Genomic DNA, 18,010 nt, shown 5'->3' with positions numbered 1-18,010 from the left:
ATTTGACCTAGTGGTCATTGCTCTATATAAATGTGCCATTCATAAGATGAGTAGCAAAAGTAAGAATGGAACAAAAACTTTGTCAAATCCCAAATATCAAATTGCCACCTTGATCCCCATGCCACCTGCGCACCCTACTGCAGCAACAATTCCTTTACCTAAACCAGTAGTTCTCTATCTTTTAAATCTCAAGACACCCCTTGTTAGACTCAAGGCGACCATCAGAAAATGCCAGCTCTTAGCTTTAACTTGTTTCTTGACTACAGAAAAATAATAGAGTAATTCTTCTGTTGCAAAGAACTAGGAAATGTGACAACAGATCACAGTGTCTTTGGAGGAGCACTATGGATTCATATGTAAAAATCTCTGGGTTTATTTTATGAACCATGTGTAGGTGTTATGCACAGCTCAAGGGCAATTATTGCATGGCAACCTGTGACACCCTCATGGCTCCCCAGGGCACTGTGGTACCCTGGTGAAAATGCAGTAACCCAGACATTCTCTACCATTCTGTTAAGGCCTCCTTGACCGCAAGGATGACAAGACAAGGGAAAGCAAACTTGCAGACCTCCAAAATGTCATTGTGTAGCCGCATAGAGATCTATCCACACTTGCAACTGCATACATCTGGCACTTCAATGTTAATATGAACAAAGCTCTTCCCCACAAAATGTCTCCTCGATAAATATGCAGTCAAGCTGGCTTTCTAGAGAGAACGCTGAATTTTGCTCTGACACAATGATCTTTTAATCATTTCTTTTAGCTTTCAGCAGTGTCATGCCATGCTTGGAGATATCAGTTTGTTAGAACTTTAGCAAAAATGGATTGCTGCCCCACCTGCCTTGAAAATGTTTTATAAAGTTCTGCTCTGCTCCTCCAAAACAGAATGAATGCTGTGTTAAGCCTTTGCATACTGCAGGGCTAATGTAAGGTGACCCAGTTTGGAATTCCCTGATAAGCAACAAAGCTATCAGTATATAAGCTCTGGTTTGTATATTAGTATTTTTCCATGTTTTTTGTCCTTCTGTATATAGTATTTATCATTATCAACTAATTAAACATCGTGCCTTGTGTAGCTTCCAGTTTCGATTTCTATGTACAATTGCACTTTTCTCCTTGTTTTAGGCAATCATCAAGGAAGCTTCGTTATATTAGGTGCAAAATGGTGCATTCAGGAGGTGCGTGTGTTTTGGTGATGGACATTAGGCAATACCATTGTAACACTGCTGCATTTTAATAGGCAAAAATAGCTGGCAGCTGAAGCGTCAGTTACATGTCGCTTCAGGCTTTCTAAGTTCTGCACATCATTAAGTGGGCTGCAAGAGTGGAAGAGCCTGAGTCATTTTACACAGTCGGAGACTCAGTGCTGTCTGCTGGTATAAAATATCTTTATTAGGGGACAGAATTTATGGAACGGGATGGCAGGAAACACTCGGGAAGGTTTTCTTCCCACCAATACTGATCAGATGTTTCATTTTCTAAGCATCTCATTTCCTATCTAGATTATTGGCCTCCTATAGAAAAGTTGGTAGAGGATAGTAAATGATTAGAAAAAGAAAGTATCCCTGGCTCTTCATTCAGATATATGTTTGTTACTGCCTTACTATGTCCTCCCCCCAGCTTTTATATCTAACTGGTGTGTTATGCCTTGCTAGTAACACTGATGTTCTTCAGATGTTAATCCTGATTTTTTTATGCGCAAACTCTTTCCATTAAATTTCATGTCACAAATATAGTGAACATGACTTCAGGCAACAAAAGAAACCAGATTCCCCTGGATCTGCAGACACTGAAAAGGATGAATGGCTTCTCATTTTAAAAAGAAAATTTACAGCTTGGGATAGATATGAGATGTTTTTCATCTGCTTTTTCAGAAACCTATTCAGAGTAAAGGGATATTGTGAGGTTTATTATTGGAATATATTTTCCCCCTAGTTTGAAAGTGAGGATTTTATTTCAGCGTCTGCCTTTGAGAAGGCATGTTCTGGTGGTCCAGCTTTAAATTGCAAATGTCTGAGTTCTGATACTGACTCTAGAACGATAGCCTTAGATGAGTCGTGCAGAGTCCTGTGCACTTCTCAGATTTTCCTATCTCCCTTTCCTTGCTTTTGTAGTAGGAGAACAGACCGCACTTATCTTACAGGAGTGACTGGAAAATTAATTAGTTAATGGTTGTAAAGGTTTTTCCGTTTTTTCAAAGACAAGTGCCTATTATGATCAAAAACCACTAATTAGAATACCTGCTGAAAGAATAAATCTAAACACTGGAAAAGCCGTGTAGGTGGATGCATTTAAGAAACCAAACTCAAATTTCAGGCAAGAAGCTTTCATCTGCATACTAAGGTATGTGCAAATTATGTGCATACACTGCCACATAGCTATCTTCCATGCACAGGCCTAGTAGATCCCCTTTAACTTTGCATGGAGCCCATAGTCACCTTCACAATAAAAAATACGTAAAAACAAACATTCGTTGTGTTCTCACCAACCAGACGACCACTTAAATTAATTGGCCATGTGTGTTTGCAGATACCTAGGGTCAGATCCTGCCCCTTGTATTGAGCATCTGAGTGGCCTTTTCAGGCGTATACATGCAACATTAATCCATCCTGCTTAAATTAATGAAAAAACATGAATGTCACTCACTACTTTTGTAATATGCCTTTGTCTTAGCCTTAAGACTAATCGCAAAGAGTGACTGGTTAAGAAGAGGTATTCCTCGCTTTCTGCACATCAACTTCAGTTAATGCAGCTCCATGCAGGCAAACTGTGTGCTAGTTGTGTGCATGCTGGCTATAGACTTGGAAGCAGTATCATTATTTTAGCAGAGGTCTTTATGGCTGCACTGGGTAGTTTGGCTGAAAAAATGTATTTGTTTGGGCAGAACACCGTGTTAACAAGGCTGTACCACTTCTGCAGGTCTAATGCGGGGTATGTTTGTACTGTATAGAGCATACAAAAGGATCTCAGAATACCATGAGATCCTTTTAAGGGATTACCAGGGTACCATGCAATATTAGCACTGTCAGGTCTGCATAACCCCTACCCATGATTCACAAGATAAGCCCAAAGACTACAAATAGGAATCCATAGTGCCAGAAACATTCCAGCCTGTTGAGGTATTTTCTGAGTTATTTTCAGCATAAGAATTACTTTGTTATTTTTCTCTTATCACAAAATGAGTGAAACCTAAGAGATGGCATTTTCTGTGGGGTGCCTCTCAAAAGGGTGAGAACCACTGTTACAGACATAGTCTTAGGTGTTAATAACCTGGCCAAAGACCTTTCCAGAAAGAGTGTGGCATTCAAAACAGTGACAAACCCCATAAATCCCCAATTTTCCAGGAAAAAAACCCCCCCAAATCAACTTTTAGAAAAAGAGGAAACTTCTAGTGTTAGTTAACATGAATAAATAAATAATCCTAGCACAGGCAGTTTCAAGTCAAGAAGGAGGAGTGTCCATCTCCTTCTAGTCCATTGAGATTCTGCTGGTATTGATTTACTTAAAAAACATTTAGATGGTACAGGGGTGGATCTAGAATTTCCTGAAGGGAGTATGGCACACTACCCCTCATACCATGGGAGGATGGAGGTGAGGAGTGGCTGGTGGAGGACATCCAGGAGCTGGGTAGCGATTAGGCACTTGCAGACAGGGACCTGTCTCGCCACTGTTGGTGCTGCCCCTAGCTGACCCGGATATGGAGGAAGCCTCAGAGCTGCATCTGCCCCATTCCTGCCAGGGACTGCAGGAAGCAGTTTCATAGGGGGGCTGGGCTCCACTGAGGATAGCGGTGGTGGTGTTCAGGTTCATCCTTTCTATTCTTGTTCCCTGCCCCTCAGCTGCAAGGCATCCCCTGATGGCAGGGTCTAGATGTTGGAAGGAGGTTTTCACCTGCCACTGCCACTGTGTCCAGCTGATGCAGGCACAGGGGAGCCCAAAAGCCCTCTGTGCCCTGCTCCCTGCCCTCCTTGCAGACCCTGCTTGGCTGCCCCTTCTCCCCCCAGTGTTCCCCACTGGCTGGCAGCAGGCACGGGAAGGAGGAACCTGCCTGCTGTGACGGCCTCAACTGAGCCCAGTTCCTGATGCAGCTGCTTCGTGTACTACCTTCTATATGCTGTCTTGCTTTACCTTCATGATGTATATAAATATGAAGCAGTCCAGACAGAATGTATGTTGTAACTCTGCATCCTGGTGGTTACATCCATCTTCTAGGTTCTTTGAGCATTTTCACAAAAAGGAATAGCTTCAGTGGCAGAGTCTGAGAGCTCTGCTACAGAATACCTCACCACCCAGTGGTTAGGGGCTCTCCTTAGAGTTTGGAGACCTTGGTTTAAATCCTTGCTGTAGATTTATCCCAGTCTTCTGAATGAAGCCTGAAATTTGTTTTTAGTTGACTCTGTCGAGTAAATTCAGTTCACATGGATTTGATTCAAACAAAGCCATTTTGGGGGTGAATAATGTTTTCCTTACCTATCAGTTATTAAGGACACCAATGCATGCTGGGACACTGCTCTGACATGTTCTAATTAGAATGTGTCAGGGCAGACTCGATTAATCAAGACTTGTAGAGTATGATAATTAGCATGCTCCAGCAAACTCAGCATCTCATGTCTTCAGCATCCCGATGCTTCAAAATGGCAGCAGGGCGCTCAAACTAAAGGTTGTTCAATGAGCTTTAGTTAAAGCAACCCCACTGTCATTTTGAAGCATGGGACGCTGAATATATGAGATGCTGCAGGCATTTTAATTAGAGTAGTTCCTAGAGCTGCTGTAATTGAAGCCCTTCTCCCCACCACCACTCCCCCGGGAACATGTGTAAAGACTCCCTAATATATTTAATCCTCCTAACACCCCTCAAAGGTTGGGAAGGATCATCTCCACAATTCAAGTGGCAGTGATTTAAGCACCCTTCTCTAGGCCATGCTGATGATGTCTTTGGCTGAATCAAGACTTTGAACCCATGGCAACTGCCAGCTTAATTCAGTGACTCAATGGCTTATTCTCTAGATATCCTTTCAACTAGGGCTAGATTAATTTTTCTTTGTCCAGATGTTGAATCTACACATTTGTTGTTGTACAAAACATACATTTTCCATAGAACTATGATGACCAAGAAGTTATAGATTTGCACATATATATATTTGATTCTTTTCTCACTACATTTTGGGTGTGCAAGTAAGAATAAGCAAAGATAACTAAAAAAGAGAATACTTGTGTAAGAGAATGCAACCATAATACAGATTTTTGACATTTTTTCTTACACAAAATTAAATCAATGCTTTCTTTAAATTTGAATTGATTGTTCTACTAAGCAAGATGGCTCCTTTCCCCTACAGTTTCACACCTCTTAATAATTGATTCTGCTAGTTTACTTAAGGGAATTAGCCAGCCAATACATCTTGTACTGAACTTAAAATGTCATTCTTTTACTGGAGAACAAAAGGCTGAAATAGAATCTTGACACTATGTAGGTTGTGAATATCAGTTTAAGAAAGGTTAACTCTGCAGAGCCTGACTTTGTACATTTATAGCTTTCAATAAGATGGACAGGTACTGGTTCAGTGAAGCTTTTTTCCTCCTTATGGAAATGCCATTACTTTTTATATTATAGAAGAATATTTGCTGCACTGACTATATGTATATTTGGAAAAAAAATGTGTCTTTTTTAACACACTTAAGATCACTTTCAAGAGGATCTTCAGTGTAGAGTATCCACAACTGTCTCCCCTCAGTTTGGGGAACTGCAAATGTGTGTTCTGTGCTCAACTGCTGCAACCTGTGCATACTACCAGTGGGTCACTGGAGAAGTCCCCACAACTCCCTTACCCCTCAAGTCTGGCTATGATATAAGTAGCTCCATGAGTAGGAGATGCCTAGAGAGTCTAAAACTGCTAGACCATAGGTTTGGAAGGAACCTCTCATCCAACCCTGTGAATCCCTTTTTCATTTTTGTCATGTCATGGGTCTATCCAGCTTCTCCATATCCTTCTTAAAATGTGGAACCCGGATCTTCAGACCTCTGTCTGAGGTTTAACCAGCACTGAGTAGACTGTTACTATCACCTTCTGTGTCTTGCATTTAATCCTGTTTACAGCCCAAAATTACATATTTTTGTGACTGTCACACTGCTGACTCATGTTGGGTTTGTGATCCACCAAAACTCCTAGATCCTTCTCAGCAGTGTTACTGTCCAGCCAGTTATACCCTAATCTGCATTTGTGCATTTGGTTATCATTGTCTTAGCTGTAGCATCTTACGTATGTCTATGTTGAACTTCAGTTCATTTTTTCTAGCCCAAGCCTCCAGTTTCTCAAGAACCTTTTGAAATCTACTCCTATCCTTTGCAGTTCTTCACAGCTTTGCGGCCTCAGATTGTTGTTTCTTTGAAGCTCTCTGTTCTGGAACTCAGATCATTAATCTTGTTAAATGACACCAGTTTGGGACAGATATCTGTGGACACTCACTTGAAACCTGCTGCCATTCTGCCATTGATCCATTTATAATGACCCCTTCCTTGCTTGTAGTTATTGGGTTATCTAATATTAATTGTATCTAGCCCACATTTTTTCCAGTTTACTTATGAGATTGTACTGTGGAATTTGATCAGAAACCCAGCAAAAAGTCCAAGTATACTATATCTATTGCACCCCTTCATCCATCCAACTGGTTTCTTTATCAAAAAAGGACACCAAAAAGAATCTATACCGGCTGCTAGCATCACCCTTTCCTCCCCCAGATGTATACAAATTGACTTCTGTATCATTTGTACTTATAACTTACAATGTACTGAAGTCTGGTTACCCAGTCTGTAATTCTTTTTAACTGTATAATTCTATAGAATGGAATCTAAGAGATTGTCTACTACGCCATCTCAAATCCTAGGATAGATGAACCAACCATCTTTAGGACTCTGGACAAGTTTTCCTTTGCTGGCAAATTGCAATTCCTTACTGAGCATCAGTTTTATAGCTGTCTGCAGCAATTATGTGAATATACTCAATATGCTGTGTATGCAGCTAATATCCCAGTCACTCTTCCAGAGAGTGAGTTTCAGGAATTTTTGTCAGAGTAGTTTAAATACTGCAGCCTGTTCCGATAAATAGGTGCCCTCAGTAGAGTAGACTGTCACAGATGCTAGTGACAAACAAAGGGTTTGGGGATTTATTTTTTTGTTTGGGGGGGGGGGGACGTTTTCTAACAAAAATTATCTTTTGAGACTTTCTTAGTGGACGTTCACAGAAGGTTGTATTGAAGTCAAGAACCAGGTGCATCTAGCTAAATATTGTCTTCTCTGAGAGAGAAAAAGAGTTGTTTAACCCTTTTAAATATTATTTAGTGGTTGGGTTGATAGAAATATTACAGTAATCCCCCAGTTGTCTCCTGTGCAATTTAGTCTATAAACAAACTTGTTTTACAGCAACATAGCAACAAAGAATTCTTAAGTGCCAGATTTAATTGAAGCAATTCCCAGGATGGTACCAGCCAGATAGGAATTTTGTCATTCACAACAAAGATTTCTTTTAATTTCCTAGTCCCTTTTCCAGAACCACATACACAAAAAATGCTTTAAAAACTATTGAAATAAGACATACATCACTTTCCATTCTGGGAATATCCAGAATGCATCTTGCTTATCTATGTTGCTTATCCAGAACTATGAATAAATATGTAAGACTTCATGAAACACACAAGTAGTATAAGGGCCTTTTTACACCTGTGTCCAACCCTGTGCTCCACTGCAGCATGTCTCTCACCCCCAAGACCCGGCCACATGCCGCTGCAAGGCCTGGCCTCTGGAACAGGGTAGAGCTCACGACTACTGCACAGCAGCCCAAGGCCAATTTCTGCTTATCCCATGCTCCTTGCTGTGCAGGGTCTGGCATCAGTTCCCCCTGCCTGACTTGGTTGGCAGGTGCCTGAAGCCCCTGAACCCCTTGTAGCTACCAGGAGGCTCCAGGCATGGAGCATGGGGTTCAGCAATGCTTGTCCAGGCTAGGGCTACACAGAGCAGGCAGGGGAGGCTGGAGCAGGAAGTCCTGTCCTTGTTACCACCCCTCTTCCCCACTGCCCTCGGCATGTTCCCAGACCACTGCGCCCGAGCAGAGCAAGCAAACTCCAGGTCTGTGGTGCTGGCTCTGCCTAGCAGAAGCAGCAAGCCTCAAAGCTGTGTATAGGGACAAGACTACCCCCACTGGGCTTGGAAGGCAGCTGGAAGTGACACAGCCTCCCCACTTGCTCTGTGCACCCCCAAGCCAAACAGGCATTACCAAGCCCTGTGCTCTATGCTTGGAGCTGCCCGGATGCTACAGGGGCTTCAGGCATTTGCCAGCCGTGGCCACTGTCAGGCAAGCCAGGTGGGGATAGCCAGCAGCCAGATCCTGCACAGCCTGGCATACCATGGAGTCAGTGGGAATCAGCCTTGGGTTGCCATAATGCAGCCACCAAGCTCTGCCCTGCTCCAGCCACCTGGCCCTGCTGGGGCATGTCCAGGTCCTGGGTCCCAATCCTTTTTTCTCAGGGAGGCACTGAAGTTGCTAGGTGCACCGGGGCTGTGGCACTCACTTAGCCCAAAGTCCCCAGGGAGCAAGGTACCGTGCCTGGCCCTGCTACACCTCAGCACCCTACTTGCCTTGGCTCAGGAGGGGCTACTGCATCCTGGGATGCTGCAGGACTTCAGTTTGGGAAGAATAGCTGTCTGGAGTGGCACATGTTAATGGAACAGGAGCAATATTAGGCAGATTAGGGAGAATCCTACCCTGGAGTGATGTAACTTTAAGCTGAAAAATTAGTGCTTTAGCCACTTAAAGGATGTTAAGGTGCAGCCAGTCCAAGGGGTAAGAGCTCCAAAAGCTGCCCTAAATTACCATGCAACAAGACCCTAAAGCTGGCAAGTTTAAAATCCATATAATTCTAAGACTTTGAATTCAGTGCATCAGGAGTGTGTTCTTATCTCCAAAGAACTGGAGGAACCCAGAGTTTAGAAGCACTGAATTGTTAGTATCCATAATCCTCACAGGTTCTCCCTTCACCCCTATTGCCACCAGAGTCCATCAGAGTTAGTGATGTTAGGTGGGATTTAGACTGCACTGTTTTACATACTAGCAAGTTATAAGGCATAGGGGTTGTGTATTTGAATTTTGCTGGGTAGCTAGAGGGCTTGCAGATAGCTAACTTCCTTTACCTGTAGAAAAAATAATATGGTAATGTTCTATAGAAATGATTTATTTAAATGTTTTTTCCTGTCCTACAACTTTGCTTGTAAAACTGATATTTTATAACTCACTCAACTGGGAATGTCAGTTTATTTTGACTTCATCCATGTGCTGTCTTTAGTTTAGTCAGGTAGCAAGCAATGTAATGATTGCTGATTAATTGGGAAAGAACTGGCCAAAGTTCCGTTTTAAATTGGCAACCAGCTTCAAGGCATTATGTGATGATTAACCATGTGAAACAATGAAATGTAGTGAATGTTATTGATCATGTATTTCAATTAACTCTTTCTAATGGTCTTTTTTTCTTAATCGGGATTATAAACTGTCCACTAGACTCTCTCAAGAAGATTGTTCTATGTTTCAAATTCATATATATTATTGGTTAGTATTTTCATATCTTTTGAGCCCTTCTCTGTCCTTCTCTGTACATTCCCAGAAAGGAAATGGCCAAGGTCACTCTGATAAGCTCTCCATTCATCTCAGAATATGGAAATCTCGTGTTGGACAAATTTGTCTAAATAATGATTCTAAGCATTGTTGCTGTACTTCAGGTTAAATAAATGTATAATGTGTAAAATTGTTTATATTCTTTTTTCCCCCCTGAGTACCTAGAATATGGTCGATTCTGTATATCAGGCATGGAAAAATGCCAAGGGCTTCCCATCTGTATACTAGGAGAGAAATAGCTTCAGAAATAGTTTAGAATATGGTACTTTCCTCAAGTTCAATAAGTGCATACTAGACCTCCTCATGTTTTAAACAACTTTTGCAAACTAGAACTTGGTGCAGAAGATAAGAAGTCAGCTAAGAGGGTCCTAGAGATAAGTAATGTGGTTTGAATAGCAGGTTGGTGCTCTAAATATGTTGAAGGCAGAAAGTGTCAAGGCTAGGAGATTACAAAGGTCCAGGCACTGACAAGAGTTTCAATCACAGGAATGCAAACTGAGAAGAATAGTTTTTAGGATTTAGGTATTAACCAGATAACTCTACGTTTGAAACCTAAATGCAATTGCTTCTCTTTTTCTTGATGCAAGTGGTATCATAGGGTATTTTTTTTATATGTAAATACTATTTATTTTAATATCTGGCTTTCTACAATTTTCAGTATGCTAAAAAAAATGAGTAGTGGAGGTTACAGGATTAAAACCTGTGCACCTCTCTGACATTGCTTAATGGTTTTCTTCAGTCCCAAATTATGTTCTTTTGTGTGTCTTACATTCTTTCTCGATTATTTACTGTGGTTGCTGTTGCTTTTAGGTTTATAAGGTGAACATTTTGAGTTGGGAGGCAGAGAAGTTTTTTTTCCCAGTGTACTAGAACCCCATCAGTACAGTGTTTAAAAGTTTTGATATATTACATTCATTCAGAATTTACTAAAGAGGTGTAGAAAACAGCAGTGCATATCAACTTAAGTGAAAGTAGGTACTTTATTGAAGTAATATAAAAAATGAAGGAACTACACCTAATTACAAACCCCTCCCCCACCCCCACCAGTTTATTACAGAAAAGTAAAACATGTCTTTACTGCTGAAGGATTTTATTAAACTGATTGTCTAAACAGCCTGGCACCAGGTTAGTAAATTACTTTTTGGTACTGTTTGAACGCTTGAGAAATCACGAGCTTCTATAGCGGTGTATGGTAATTTCTGTTTTTTGAAAAATACTATCACATTAACCAATTTTAATATAAAAGTAGCAATAGATTTTGATAAAAGCAGAGGACAAGTCATACAATTAAATCCTGTAGCCAAATTAAAAGTACTTTAAAGAAAGTGCAGGGTTATTTATTCCTGTTTTTCCAGACACACCCAAAAACCTCCAGTTTTGGATTCTGTCTAACCTACTCAGTACAATATTCTTGGTCTTAACAGAAGAAAGCAGAGTAATTATTAATTATATCTGACAGTTAAATATTTGGTAAACTTTATACATTCAAATGTACACATATGCATAAACATCCATTTTATGCATGCAGTCATGTGAGATTTAATTAATGGCAGGTAGGTAATGGCCGGATTAATATGACTGCTATTTTCTTTTACTTACGGCAACAGTATTATGGCAGACTTACAGAATTAGACAGGAGGCCAAACCAGAAGTTAGTGGTTGTCTCTGAAAATCTGGAAACAAATTTGTCTTCCCTATCTCTGATATTTTCATGACAATCTTTGTCTGAGAGAATATTTAAACGTGTTGAAATGAGTCTGTCTTGAAAAAAGCACTAGTACAAATACTTAAGTCAAACGGAAATCCAACGTTAAATGAAAGTTAGCTTATGCTTAAGTGGTTTGCTGAATTAGGTCCTCTAAGATTTATCACACCTCTAAGGTTATGCATTACAAAGTTACAAAGTGTGATCATTACAGCATTATCAAACTCTGTAAAACTGGGAAAGATGCAATTTGGCTCTATTCAGAGTTAAACTAATTCCTTTTAATTGTGCAAGTCCAAATGTAACCAGTAAGCAGATCCAACCAGAGCTTTGTAAACTGTGATCTGTCTACTGCAGGAAATGAGAGTAGCTTTCTTGTCCATGTATGGTGAAAATAAGAGAAGTAGTGAAGTGTAGTACGTGCAAAATGAGCACAAGCTCTAGGTACCAGAAGCTGACAGAAAGGTGTGATGTCTTGCCATTATTGTGTAATGTGGAAAATCATTCCAATCTGCAGTGTTCGTATCAATATCAAAACTGTTGTAAATTTTTGGGGTGTTTGCTTCTGGAGTTTTAGTTTAGGTTCACTGCTCTCATAGTGCTGGGGTATTAGTTTTATTAAGGAAGAGTCCTTAGGGTAAGTGTTTTCTGATGTCTTCAATAAACATACTTTCCCCAAGAATCCTGGAAAAAAAAAAGAAGCTTTGCTACCTTATTAAACCAAAAGCTTTGATAATTATAACATAGACATCTTTCAGATAAGTCTACAAAGCTACTGCTACAGCTTTTTCTCTCTTGTTTGTATCAGTGGTGATGTATATGATCTTGGAAAAATCCAGAAAGATTTTTCTCTGTGCATCTAGGCTTTTTAAGGGTCTCAATTGCTCATTGAAGAGACTCTCATACTGGCTTAGTAAAGGTTTTCAAATTAGATGATCTGCTGGAAAACTACCCAAGTTAGTGATGAGACAAGGAAAATTTCAAGTCTGATAAGCTGATAAAGTTTCTGTTTCAATATGGATCTGAACACTAAATTAGGCACACTTCCAATGTTATGCAGTAATGCTACAATATCACACTTTCATCATCTGCAAAGCACTCAGGCAGCAAAGCAGTTCTAACACCCTGCAGAAGACAAGTTACATTTCATAAACTTCTGGTTGGATTTTCCCATCAAGTTTTATCTTGACTTGCTCAACCCTGATTGATTCTTTTCTGTGTTATGCAGAGTTTGATAATGCTATAAGGTCATAGTCCTCTGCCGTATTAAGCATGTGATACATTTTAAAGGATGAAAGTCTGCAAAATGCTTAAGCTCATATTTTACATTTCATTTCAAACTTGTTTTCAGTGCCACTTAATTATGTGCTTGAAGTTAAGCATTTGCTCAAGTATTTTTTCATTCAGGATGGACTTAGTTAAGAACATGCTCAGGTTTTCGCTGTCAGTGCCAGAATGAGAGTGTTTCCAAAATCTGGTGGTTTTGTGCCCTACTGTAGGAAAGTATGGCACTGTCATGCCCCCTGTACTTCAACTATCTCTGCTTTCTTCACTACTGTCTCTCATGTCCCCCTTCAGCTGCCACTGAAGATTCCTGTCACCAGCAGCAATCACCAGCAAGGGAAATTGGTGATAAGGAAAGCAGCAATGGGGGATGAAATTGGGAAGAGAACAGGGAGAATCAGCCACAAGGGAACTGAAAGGTGGGGTATGTGCCCCATAGTTTGGGAAACACTGCAAAATGCAGAATTTCATTTGCATTGATCTCTCATACTGTTTTCTGTTGCTACAGTAATCACATAAATTCAGTTCAAAATAGCTAGTCTCTATGAGAGATTCTTTAGGTATGCAATCAGAGAGTGAGCAGATTAGCTTAACTGGGTCTTGGAAATATTGAATGAATCATGCTGTAATTTTCATTGATACAGTTTTGCCTGGGTTCACCTGATCAGGTATGTGAGAAATAAATATTGACTTCAATATGAAATGGAGATAATAAAGAAGCTATTAATAATAGACAATACAAGAGCAGTTGTTAATGGAGAATGCCCGGTTTCAAATAAGGCACTTTTTACTACCCCTTCACTCTTTAGGGTTCTTATCAGCAAGTATGCAGAAAACATTTTGGGCCATAAACCTGTCCCTTTCACATTTTTTCTCTATACTAATACACTATTTCCTTATGTAAAAGCAACTGTATATATCTCATATAAAACAGCCTGTGTGCACCAGGTTTGTTAATATGTCACTCTTGTTCATTGAGCTGACTGAAATAAGTCCAACAGATTTTTAATGGAAACCAAGTCTAGGATGAAAAAATTAATTAACATAACTTGTTGGTTAGGGTTTTTTAAACATTTCAGCAGATATCTTAATATAAATGCAATTATACCAATAAAGAAGTACTTCTGTTGGTACAGCTTCTTTCACTCCCTGACCCAGTGCTATTAAGGAAACCTTGTCAAGTTTACTCTTACTAATTAGTTTGCTTTTGTTTGACCTACAAGGCTGACCTTTTTTTAAGATTTGGATTAAATATATTTAGAAACTTTTGCCAATTCACTGCATCCCTGCTGTATGGGTACTCTTATTTCCATTTAAGAGAATGCGTTGTCAATATACCATGAAGCAACTGATGCTCAAGTTTACTTCCATGTTCATGGTTTTGCCCTGTGGTAAGTGGATGCAAAACTTCAGTAACTTACCCCTGTTTCACCAAAGACTATACAGAGGTTATGGGGAAAGATATGCTTTGAGTGGTTTCCAAAGGGAAGGAGTAGCTGCTGCTTGAGAGCATGCAGTTAGTTATGGTGTAATTGTTATGTGTGTGAGCCTGTCGTGATACAAGTGAGCAAATGTCCCAGCTACTGATTTTCCTACATTGGCATTGCTGCAGGCTCACGCATAGGTAACAGCTACAGCATAGCGTGCAATCCCAAACAGTGGCAGCAGCCCCTTCCACTATGAAGTCATCCCAGGTGTATGTCTTTTCATACCCAGAGGTAAAGCTTCTGCTGACTTTCGGGTAATAATGTTCACAGAGGAAATTACCGCAGAGCAGCTGACCTGCACTAAAATGCCCCTCCCCTTTTGCCCTGTTCATGCGATCATACCCTCAGACTCAATAATTGGCTTTAGCTAAACTAATAGAAAAACACTCAAAATGAAGAAAGAATGTCCACGTTGGACCAGTTTTTGAATGAGTTTTTAAGCATTAATTTCATTGAAATAACATAGTTTTCTCATGACACGTATTCAGGAAAATATTTGCCAGTCTGTTGAATTCAAGTGGAGGTTTACATTTCATGGTGCTGCTTGAATGGATTGGGGACAGAAAGGAAGGACTTTTTATGTGATTGATTTGTTGGTTTTAACTCATTACAAAAACTGTTAGTTAGGCAGAAAGCTTCCTTGCTTAACGTAAAGACAGCTTCTTTTGATTGTGTTGAAATTATTATTGATTCTAAAGATGCAACCTAAGTAAGGACAAGCATCCATAATCACGTGGGTAGCTTCTACTTAATTATAGTAGCTCAGTACACAGAAAATATAGTAAAGTACTAAACCTGATACCCTATGGAATTTTTATTATTATTATTATTATTATTATTATTAATAATTAGTAGTAAGTAAAAGATTTAATTGATTACTGACATTGTGAAATAGCCTTTCTGTCCCAGCAACTGGTACCTAGTCTAAACTGGAAAGTTGTTCTAGCACAGCTATTTTGTTAGGAGCATGAGGAAATCATACCTTTCAACCATATGCCTATGCCTGCAAAACTCAAGTGCAGGTGCACTACATTGGAAAAGGAGCTCTTTGCTCCTGTAAAGTAGGTCTCCACCAGGAGGACTTTTCAGGATAACCGTACAAGTATAGAAATACTAGTAACTACTTTCTAAGAAAATAAGACCCAAGCATTAGAATGGCTTATTCACCCTAGAATCTCATGCCCATTAGATGCTGCTATGGCAGAGGTCTCAATGTCTTTGTCTTTTCCTCCTGCTTTCCTTGCCATGGCATATGTCCGTCTGGAGACAGACAGCCACTGGTTGTGCTTTTCCAACCACTTCCCCAAGCATGTCTCTTGTTCCAGGATCATCTTCTCCTTTCTCTTGAGCACAGGGCAAAAGGACAGATAGGGCTGTACTAGGAGAGATTGCTAAGAGAAACTTAAGAGGCAAGAGACCTTACTAAAATTATCAGGGCTGAAGTAAACCTTCCATTCATCCCAAGAAGAAAACAGGGCAGTCATGGAAAAGAGGTAGGATAGGGGTGAAAATGTTATGGAACTAGGAAAAGAATCCAGGTTTTAGGATGCTTATTAGTCCTGACCTTGAACTCTCAGCCGCTCAGAGTTCTCTTGTGGCTGTTCTTGTATGTGTCCTTTTTTAAAGTCTCAGTTAATTCTAGATGTTGCTCTCACAATGCAAAAAAAAAAAAAAAAGAAAGAAAAATGAGGGGGGGGAGTCAAACCATCGTGATTTTTATTGATGATAGTTTCTGTGTATTGATGCAGTGACATAATGTGCTATATAGGAAAAGAACATCTATTTCAGGATTTATTTTTTGGTCATTGTGGTCAGGCATGAAATGAAATCTTGAGGAACAGCCTGAAAATTATCTACTTTCAGGCTCTGATAATGAAGACATTCACCAAACAACAACAAAAAAGTGATACCCACTTGAATGCACACACCAACCTCCAGCTGTGTCCCTCTTATCATCAGCTTATTTGGAGAATTATCTTTGCAGGGCGGGGGAAATTAAGGGTTGGCAGCTATGATTAAATGGAGGATACTCTATTGAGGAATAACAGTGTGTTTTATGGCTTAAATTAGTGTGATTGATAGTATCAAAAACCACTGATAATTTGAGCAAAATTAGCATTGAAAGCAGACTCTGAGATTTGGCAGCAAATAACAGAAATAAATGGAAATCTTGAAGTAGTTTTTGTAGAAGCCAGTGGTTTGTACGGTTGCAGTGAGAGGTTCTGAATTGCTTTCTGACCAAAAGTGATGAAAGACTCTTGTATTAATGCAACCTTGGTCTCAAGTCAACCAGAAAATGTACTTGTATTCTGATAGTTCAGCTGCACAACTGTGTATCCAAGGCTGGAGAACTATGCCACATCTCAGTCCTTTCAGATTAAAACCACTTGGAATCAGCACCTCTTGAATTGTTTTAATTCATCCATGGTAGCTCATGGGTATAACTACAATACTAGAAACTCCAGTTCTTTCCTGTTGATTCTTTTATTGTCATGCTGTTTCCATGACTTTTGTTTGGTGGGGCCTGTTTTCATGGCACACTCCCTAGCATGCTCCAGTGTAGTATATGCATACCTAAATTAATAAAAGTTTAAAGATACGGCATTAAGGAGAACAAATTGAACTGGCCCTCCATGCTGCAGATTTATTATGCATCCTATGAAATAATGTTATTTTGCTTGCAATAAAGCCAATGCAATGAACAGCAATTTAAAAGTTATACAGGCTTTATTTACTATCCTAGCAGGTCATTTTAATGGATTTTCTAAACACATTAAAATTGAACTGTGCATGCTGCCTACTGTGCATATCATGTATAAAAACACATTTCCCTGTTTAAACACAATCCTACACTTTACAAGGTTTTGGCCATGATTCTCTCATGGATCCAAGGTCTCTGGGAACAGAAAAAGTGGCATTATTTCAGACCCATGTTTTGTGCCATCCCACAGAGTATGAGGCAAAGTATTTTAGAGTCTGCTTTAACTTAAGTTGCTGAGAGGATCCCCTAAGGATGTTGTGCCAGTGGAGGATGGGCAGAGTGGAGCAAAGTCTCTTCTCCCCCTGGATGTTCTCTACAAGAGCATACGTATGGATGACTCAAGAGCCCCCTCTACCAGTTCTGCACCTGGAGAAGTCCTCAACTGGTAAATTATGGACAGTTGTGAGTCCACTTGCACCATCAGAATAGTATTAAGCATCTGGCAACAGAATGAAAAAAATTGACTCTTAATTTCTATAAAGTTGCAAAATTCAAATTCAGTGGTACATTAGATATCCAGTGTGTTGTATTTACAAAAAAGGGGGAAAGACCAAAGCAATCCTTAATGAGAATTATTGCATCACTAGTTGTCATTCCTTACCCCTAAAATCTGACCTTTACGGTGGCTTATGTCTAAAAATGTGTCCAGTTTTCAAAACATCAGTATTAATTACCATCTGCTTTTCTGAGCACCTCTTGACCAGTTTCTTTCTTGGCAGCTGTTTGTTTATTCAAGTGCTTCAAGGTGTACAGGTAGCTTGTGGTCCTACTCAAAGAACTTCCAACCCAGGTTAGCTTGTGAGGATGGAATCGGGGGAAGCCAAGGAGCAGAGAACAATAGGGGAATGAGAGCATAGGTGTGTCAGTGATGAGATGTGCATAGAAATCTATTTTTAACTAACAAATTTCCTCAAATTATGGAGTTATAGCTTACATGGTTCTTTCCTTAAATGGTTCAGATTCCAACATGATGGATACAATGTTACATCTGTGGGTATGGCGAATAAAATATAAAATAATTCTCCAAGGATTTAATGTATTTTCTTCTTTCTTTTTCTTTTTTTTTACTAGTTTATATTTGCTATACTTTCTAGAACTTTATTTCAGTACGTGT

The 18,010-nt window shown here is 39.8% G+C and overlaps 1 protein-coding gene across 4 annotated transcripts in view; it reads left to right on the top strand.

Moving 5' to 3' along the window:
• The window catches only part of APP (amyloid beta precursor protein), a 312,221-nt gene that overhangs the window by 252,770 nt on the left and 41,441 nt on the right, over positions 1-18,010 (top strand). The gene's annotated exons all lie outside the window — the stretch shown is intronic.

This window comes from Alligator sinensis, unplaced genomic scaffold (genome assembly GCF_000455745.1).
Source record: "Alligator sinensis unplaced genomic scaffold, ASM45574v1 scaffold1151_1, whole genome shotgun sequence".
In the NCBI taxonomy this organism is placed as follows: Eukaryota; Metazoa; Chordata; order Crocodylia; family Alligatoridae; genus Alligator; species Alligator sinensis.
The sequence above is the reverse complement of the archived record's forward strand: the minus strand, read 5'-3'. Positions and strand labels throughout refer to the sequence as shown.